This window comes from Hyaena hyaena, unplaced genomic scaffold, assembly GCF_003009895.1.
Source record: "Hyaena hyaena isolate Hyena2069 unplaced genomic scaffold, ASM300989v1 scaffold_2308, whole genome shotgun sequence".
NCBI classification, from domain to species: Eukaryota; Metazoa; Chordata; class Mammalia; order Carnivora; family Hyaenidae; genus Hyaena; species Hyaena hyaena.
This window is the reverse complement of record NW_024082943.1, coordinates 52,421-61,767: the sequence shown is the minus strand read 5'-3', so window position 1 is coordinate 61,767 and position 9,347 is coordinate 52,421. Positions and strand designations below refer to the sequence as shown.

The 9,347-nt window shown below is 37.2% G+C and overlaps 1 pseudogene; it reads left to right on the top strand.

The window, feature by feature from the left end:
- The first annotated feature begins 6,119 nt into the window (after positions 1 to 6,119).
- On the top strand, positions 6,120 to 7,281 carry LOC120227422 (annotated as a pseudogene).
- Positions 7,282 to 9,347: the final 2,066 nt, after the last annotated feature.

The window sequence follows — 9,347 nt, the reverse complement described above, 5'->3', positions numbered from 1 at the left end:
CTCTCAGTGGATTCTGCGTCTTTTTTCTCCCAATCTCTCAGGTTTTGTAAGGTTTCCAATGGCTTCAGATCTTTTCTGTGTGATGTATGGGCGCGAGTGCAAGTACGGAGCTCCTTACTTCTCCGCCATCTTGCCTGAATTGATATCAAGTTTAAGCTCACTATAATCATCCAATATCTATCTTTCACACATATTGTTGTCTAAGTCTTGCTTAAGTTTGGGTGCAGATTTAATATATAGAATGGGGGCACCTGGATGGTTCAGTCGGTTAAGTGTCTGACTTTGTCTCAGATCATGATCTCATGGTTCATGGGTTCAAGCCCCACATCAGGCTCTGTGCTGACAGCTAGCTCAGAGCCTGGAGCCTGCTTCATATTCTATGTCTCCCTCTCTCTCTCTCTCTGACCCTCCCCTGCTCACGCTGTCTCTCTCTCTCTCTCTCTCAGAAATAAATAAAACATTAAAATTTTTAAATAATAATATATGGAATGATCTTGATATATGACTCTGAAAATGTAAAACATCATGATTTTTAGGGTATTGTTTTAAAACCTTTGATATGTTTCTATGTTATCAAGTCTACACATTAATTATAAAGCTCCTTTTTAATTTTTTAAATATTTGTTTATTTTTGAGAGATACAGAGTGCGAGCAAGGGAGGGGCAGAGAGAGAGGGAGACACAGTATCTGAAGCAAGCTTCAGGCTCTAAGCTGTCAGCACAGAGCCCAAGGTAGGGCTCAAACCCACAAAATGTGAGATCATGAGCTCAGCCAAAACTGGATGCTTAACCGACTCAGCCATCCAGGCATCCCAACTATAAAACTGTTAAAAGTTACCTGAATATTGACCAACAAATGAGTGAGTAACTTTATTTTAATGATACAAATAATTTTATCAATTTCTTGATATTTAGTAGAAAAAGTATATGGCATAAAGGTTATCTTCAGGGGAACTGAAATAAAAGAAATGAGAAGCAATATAGTCAGAATTGAATAGTCTTTTTTTTCTTAATAGTTTATTGTCAAGTTGGTTTCCATACAACACCCAGTGCTCATCCCAACAAGTGCCCTCCTCCATGCCCATCACCCCTCTTCTCCTCTCCCCCACCCCCATCAGCAGTCAGTTTGTTCTCAGCATTCAAGAGTCTTTTAAAGGCATCTAAGTGATAAATAATTGAACCACATAGTATGCTTGCACTTAAGTATCTATTCAGTCATTTCCAGACTGTCAGTTCTCCTGAATTCCTATTCTGTTATTCTGAAAACATATGAAAAATATATCCAAGTAATTCTAACTGCATGGCAGAAATAAAAGAGCTACTATTTCTTTCGTGAAATCTAATGATGAAAGCAGAGATTGAAGGAAAAAATATATAAAATAAATGAATAAAATTCTAGTGTCAAAAAAGTGTGCAAAGAAGTTATGTAAAACAGGAAGTTTCCTCTGATAAATTAGGTAACTTTTTGATGAAACAACCTCAGAGCTGTTCATCATAGCAAAAATGCAGGGAATTAGGCTGTTTTACTTGCAGTCAGATTTCAGTTCAAAACTATAAAGTGAGATTGGCAGGTTTCACTGTTTGAAGGGTCACTTCAGAAATATTGTGGTGCACTCCAAAAACAATTTGCCCAAGCCCTCTAAAGCTTTAGCACACACTCACCAAGACCGTGCCTATTTGTAGACTGCCCCCCCAAAAGCTATTTTTCAAACAAAATATTTCTCCTGACTTTCATAAATGCCAGTTTGTAATCACTAAATTGTGTTGGCAATAGCAATCATTAAGATGAGTGTAAAGGCACAAAAATCATTTTTTATTATGTCTTTTCACATAAAAATGCATTTTAGTGTAGCTGTTGTTTTATTTCACAATAAGGGAATATAGGATAATGAGCCTATAAAAGTGTTCTAAAGTTCTTTTTGATTGGATGTGTCTATGTGTGTGCATGGGTATATGTGTGTGTGCCTAGGAGAAGGATCTTTGAAAATAACTTTATTAGAAAGTGGATCAAGAATTCAAATGACTTAACAATCATATCATCTTATTCCTAAGGGTCACTTATCAGTAGTAAACAATTTAATTTAAAGGCCAGTATGATGCTAACTATAAAAAAATCTTTTTAGTGTATAACTCTTACAATTTGTTTTCATTCACAAGAAGTCAAAATGGTAGAATAGTTACCATCAAGAACTCTTGGGGTATAGCATGGGTTCAAATTCTAGATCCATCACTTACAATCCCTAAGATGTTGGGCAAGTTTCTAAACTTCTCTAAGCCTCAGTTACATCATTCTTAGAACATAGGTCTTTACCATATCTATAAATGTGATCTATACATCGGATTGTGTTAAATGAGGCATCGTATGTTAAGTATTACACAGTACCCACCCCACACCAAGCCCTCACTAAATTTTATTGTGTTTCCTTATTATTGTTAAGGAAAGTCTCCATTATCAGCTCAATAGACACTATTAAATTTACCATTTGTAAAGATAAAGCAAAATAAATAATAAATTTGACCAGAACTTTCAGATTCATCAGTATATTTTGATCACTTAATAAATACCAAACACTACCATACTTAGCAATTTTGTATGTAGCTTTCTTTGTAATAATATATGATTAAAACAAATCTTCATACCTTATTCAAATATGGCAGGAGTAACTTGAATCAAGAGAAGACGAGTAACATACCTAAGGTCAGAGAAATAGGTAGTAGCACAACTGGAACTATTTCTTACACCTTCAATTTCAATCGTAATTAATAATCAATAATAAATTTTACATATAATAAAACTTTCAAAATAGAAAAGCATATAATACACAATTTCACATTTGCCTCCATTCAACAAGATAATATGCTTAATTAACAAAATATAAAGACTTTGTAATCATGAAGAAAGGGGCACTATATTATGAATAAAGCTTGTACTGAAAGCTAAAAAACCCAGCATCTAAACATGGCATTGTGACAATATAAACTTGGTCAAATCATCTCCTTGGACCCAGTGTCCTAATTTGTCAAATTAAGACATTCAATTACATACATTCTCAGGTTGTTTCCAGATCTGATTCTAGGCCATTAACTATAATTTGCAAGATGGAGCAGAACATCAGTGATTGGATTTCAACCTAAGCACACCATCACCATTGGCTTAGCTCCATTACCCAATCAAGAGCAATGAACAATGTGAGGTCTGGAGTCTGGAAATATGACAATGCTCTGTAACTGATAGTCTTGCTCTCCAATTCCTGGTGATGCCTCTTTTCCAATCGATCACAAAGGTGGTCATTCTCATGTGTGCCTCCCTCCTCATTCATAGTCATGCATACATTTTCACATACCAATAGTCATCATTAAAACACTTTTTGGGAAATCAGACAACTGAGTGTCAACATCAAGCTCTGGCCTAGTTCTGATCTGCATCTGAGTGAGCTGCCTTTGAGCATTTACCAAAATTCATCTCGTTTGAAAATGTTGCCTACTCAAGACCCAACCAAAAGACATCATCTGAAGTTTTTCCTTTCACTGCCAAGTTCTAACTACCACCAAATTTTGTGCAAGGGATTTGAATTTGGCTTTGTCATCATCCTTGTGCTGGCAGCACTTAAATAAGTTCTGTGGGTATCCATTTCCTGGAATCATAAAGTCCCACTTCGAAGCACATGAGGCCTTATTATTAGTCTCACTGGAGCATGTTCTAATGCAGAAGAATCCAAAATTCAAATGCCATGAGCCATATTCATTTCATTATTTTACCTAAATATTAAAGCTTCCATCATCCACAAATAGTATTTTTCCTTCTCTGGACCTTTTGTATTCCATCCTGTATTATGTTCCTAGAGCTGCTGTAACAAGTGTCACAAACTGGGAGGCTTAACACAAACAGAAATTTATTATATCACAATTCTGGAGTCTAGAAATCTGAAACCAAAGTGTCAACAGAACCATGCTCTCTCTCAAGGCTCTATGGGATGATCTTTCTCTCTTCCAGCTTCTACAAGTCTGAGGCATTCCTTGGCGTGAGCATAACTCCAAACCAGTCCATGAACTCCTAAGGGAGAGGGTCTGCAAGGATTATAACAGTAGAACAGATGAGGACTAGAGAAATCTGATAGAACTGTCTCCCACTTCTTAGAAAATTGAGCAGGCTTGAGCCCTAATCTAACCACTCTGTGCTCTTTGAATAAGGGTCCCTCTCCCTCACCAAACAACTAACCAATCCTAAGGGGCTGTGACATTATACCATCTGGTTACATAATGACAATGACAATCCTAGTAATAATATCTTTTAGTGAATGCTTCCTGTGTATTAGACATTTGTTAAGTCTTGTGCTATATACATTACTTCATTCAGTCCTCATAAGTGATTTTAACCCTCAAATTGTAATGACTCCTGTCCATTCCTCCCTGCACAAAAACAGGAAGGGAATGCACTCCTAGCTTTTTTTTTATTCTTCCATTCACAATGATGCTGCGATTTTGTATCTGGACCTCCACCCCCATAAATAAATGGTGGTGTCCGTTGTACAGGGAACAACCATGAGAGATGAGACATATACCCCTCAGTGCTCTCAGGAGGCTAATATAACAAGCAGTGATCTTTCTCAGTCGTTATGAATTTAATTTTTAAGGGTATCAAAGTGGATGTGTTCTTGCTCAGGAAACTAAAGTAATTGAAATGATTGAATAGCATAAATACTAAAACTGCAGTGATTAAAACTATAAACAGAAATTAGGATTTTTCAGGCTGAAGTTATTCCAAGCATTTCAGAATATAAGCTTATTAATTCAAGCTATTTTTCCAAATCTGCCATACTTGAACTATTATACCTGCAAAACTTAGCTATTGGCCTCTATTGATCATGTTTTCAAATGAATGTGGTTACAGACAGAGTCAACCACAAAAAGCTAAGTTTATCTCGTGACTCAGAGATCTGGACAACATGGGCTGTTTCCAGGGACCTGCTCTAGTTTACTTAGAGTCCCTTGCCCAAGGTCACGAGTCACATGTACTGTAAATGCAGCCCTCCCTCTTATTAGATGAAGCCAGAAGGCTTAAGGAATGCCTCTCAATATTTTTGTGTGTTGGAAAAAGTTCATTTAGTTGGAATCTTAGACTTTAAGGGTCAGCCGGACAAACTATTTCTTTTTCTGTAGCATCACTGGGTGAGTAATTGTCTAACTCATTCTTTAAAACTTGCTTCTCCCATTCAGAAGAACTTTGTAGAATTCTTCATTGTGTTGAGCTGAAACCTACCACCTTATGAGGTCCACTATTGGACCTAATTCTACATTCACCACATGATAGCTCTTCAAATGTTTGAGAGCAACTCTCATGTTTCCTGTAAGTCTCTTCTCATGTTCTTTCAGCCATCATCCTGATGAATTGGTTTCCAGTTCCCCCATGCTGGTCATGCATCTCTCACTGTGCATCAGTCTCTCTCTGTTTGTGTTCAATAGTTGGCACCACAACACATCATGTACAATTTGACCAATATTATGTAGTAATGGCTACTGTTTCCCTCATTCTTCCTAATGTAACAATGAATAGAGTTAGTTTTCTTGGTGACCACATACTGATTTACACTGAAGTTACTGACATCTTTTTTTTAAAGATTTTATATTTAAGTAATCTCTGCACCCAATGTGGGGCTCAAACTCACAACCCTGAGATCAAGCATTGTACATTCTACTGCCAGCCAGGCACCCCTGAATTTACTGACATCTTCTAAATAATTTTTAGATGGGCTTCTTAATCATAATTCCTCAATCTAACAGTGACACAAATTATTTAGTTAAAAAAAACCTACTAATTTAGATTTATTTTCATAAAACTTTATCTTAGTAGATTTTGCTTATATTTTTATATTATTTCACACAATATATTCCCACTACTTATATAATACTAGTTCAAGCAACTTCTCTTCTATTAACCACCTAAGTCACACTGTAAGAAGCAACAACTTCACCTCTTCCTCTCTGCCATCTGCTCAGCAGCTGCAAAGCAGCAACCTTGCATGAGTGCATCTCCATCCACAGTGGCTGAGCTGGTGTCCAGATTGGCAATGTCTGCTGGGAGTCTATTGCCTAGAACAGAGCATTCAGCCTGATGGCCTGATGCCAAGTGACAAAACCATTGGGGAAGGAAATGACTCTTTCAGCACCTTCTCCAGTGAGAAGGGTGCTGGCAAGCATGTGCCCACAGCAGTGTTTATAGACCTGGAGCCCACAGTCATTGATGAAGTTTGCAATGGCACCAACTGTCAGCTTTTTTACCCTGAGCATCTCATCACAGGCAAGGAAATGCTGCCAATAATTATGCCCAAGGGCACTAGAACATTGGCTGATCAGGACACGGGTCTCCAGGGTTTCTTGGGTTTCCACAGCTTTGGAGGGGGAGCTTGGGAGGTTCACCTCTCTGCTGATGGAATATCTCTCAGTTGATTATGGCAAGAAGTCCAAGCTGGAGTTCTCCATTTACCCAGCCTCCCAGGTTTCCACAGCTGTATTTGAGCCCTACAACTCTATCCTCACTACCCACACCTCCCTGTAGCACTCTGATTGTGCCTTAATAGTAGACAACGAGGCCATCTATGACATTTGTCATAGAAACCTCGATATTGAATCTATACTAACTTAAGTTGGTTGATAGGCCAAAATGTGTTCCCCATCACTGCTTCTCTCAGATTTGATGGAGCCATAAATATTGATCTGACAGAATTCCAGATCAACCCTGTACCCTAGCCCCACATTCACTTCCATCTGGCCTCATATGCCCTTGTCATCCCTGCTGAGAAAGCATACAGTTCTGTAGCAGAGATCACCAATGCATGCTTTGAGCCAGCCAACCAGATTGTGAAATGTGACCTTTGCCATGGTAAACACATTGTTTGCTGCTGGTTGTATCGTGGCAATGTGGTTCCCAAAGATATCAATGTTGCCATTGCCACTGTTAACACCAAGTGTATCATCTAGTTTGTGGACTGGTGCCCCACTGGCTTCAAAGTTGTTATTAATTACCAGCCTCCCACTGTGATGCCTGGTGGAGATCTGGACAAAGTACAGCGAGCTATGTACATTGCTAGCAACACCACAGCCATTGCTCTGGCCTGGACTCACCTAGACCACAAGTTTGACCTGATACATGCCAAATGTGCTTTTGTTCACTGATATTTAGGTGAGGGCATGGGAGATGGAGAGTTTTTCTGAGGCCCATGAGAATATGGTTGCCCTTGAAAAGGATTATGAGGAGGTTAGTGTGGATTCTGCTGAAAGATAGGGTGAAGAAGAGAGGAATATGAAAGTTTAAAATGTCACAAACATGCTGTTTTTACAGGGAAGTTCATTCTGTTTTGAACATTGAAAAGCTGTGCTCTGATCAGTTAATTTGTATGTAGCAGTGTATACTCTCATTCATATACAATTACTGACTTATGCTTTAAAACACAATGCTTTGTTACATACAGACTCAACCCATCCATTTCTCTGATGGATTTGAATAAAGTATTTCTTGTCTTGGGGCGCCTGGGTGGCTTAGTCGGTTAAGCGACCGACTTTCGCTTAGGTCATGATCTCACGGTTCGTGGGTTCGAGCCCCGCGTCGGGCTCTGTGCTACCAGCTCGGAGCTTCGAGCCTGTTTCAGTCTGTGACTCCCTCTCTCTCTGACCCTCCCCTGCTCACGCTGTCTCTCTCTCTCTCCTAGAAATAAATAAAAACATTAAAAAAAAAAAAGTATTTCTTGTCTTAAATGAAAAATAATAATTAACAATAATATTAATCCAATAAGTATCAAATACCTATTCTAAAGTCACTGATGAAAGTTGAACAATTTAAAACCAGTAAAAGAATTTTGTCACTATTTCCCTCAGGCTCATATTAATTCATAAATAACTAGTTTGGGGAATACTCCATCAATTATACATTTATCTAATTGAACATCCAACTCACATTTCTCCATCATGTCTATAAGAATGTTGTGAGAAACATGCCCTTTCTTTATTCTAATTTTTAATAAAAGAAAGCATTAATGTAACCCAGAAATGAGCTGTTTTTAGTGAACCCATACGGGTTCCTAGTGATCACAGAAAACTTTCTTTTAATAACACATTCTAAAATTTTTCCTGAACTAACCTTTTCAGTATAACATCTGCAAAATCTCTCTCTGCCTCTTTTTGAACATCAAAACCATGTTTGCTCATTGCCACTCTATCTTCTCTAGTTCTTCCAAAACTACTCAGAAAAAACAAGAATTATGGGGTTATCTAGTTTCTTTTACTGGTTGTCACTGAATGCTAAGGTCTGATTCATCAAGGCAAAAGAACAAGAATTTACTTAACTGATTTCTTCATTCTTCCTGAAAATCTGTTTTCTCTCTCTACTATATACTTTGTTTTCTAGTCCAACTTTTGCTTTTCTTCACAAAAATGTTAAAAGCAAAAAGATAGTTGATAACTTCTGCTTTCTATAACACCCACAAGCATCATACTTCAGTAGATGGATATTCACCAAAAAAATGGGAGGAAAGTAGGTCTTCCTAAGCATAGAGAAAGTGAACTGCACACTTAAAACTCAGAATCTCTGTACATTAGAAAATGCCATATAAACAAAACTTTCAAGAAAAAGACAAACTGTCAAACATTTGCAAATCAATATCTTCATAAATATTCATAGCTTCATATACAAAAAGTTTTCACAATTCAAGTGGAAAACTATATAAAATTCATGACAAAGACAGAAGAAAAAAAAAGGAACAGTCAATAAACCTGTACAAAGATGTTCATCCTTATTAGTAATCAACTAAATTGAAATTTAAGCAAAATATTTTATATTTAGCAAAGTAGAAAGCATTTTGTTTTGTTTAATACAAAATACTTTGACCTTCATAAAAGTCAAGGATCTAGAAATGCTGACACTTTCATGAATACTGCTATCTATTGGAACTCTAAGAAATAATTTAATATCTATCCAAAACCTTATCCTGAGTGTTTTATGTGCATTACCTTATTTAACATGTCTTGAAACATTCTGTTCATCTTGTAGCTAATATTTATTTTATGAACCCAGAGATCTGGACACCAAAGAAACTAAAATGACAGGGGCACTTTGTCATACCATTCTTTTATAACCACTTTGTTAACCAGGTCAATTCTCATACCTATTAGAAAAATAAATAAATAAACTGCCAAACAACCAACAAAGCAAGTCAAACATTCTTCATGTTCTTGGTTTAGCCAAAGATGACTTCCAACATGTGGCCTGACAGTTTTAGCATTCCTATGACATCCAACATAGTATCAGTCTTAGTTTTTGAATTAGAGACACAATAATCACCTTTATCTGTTTGC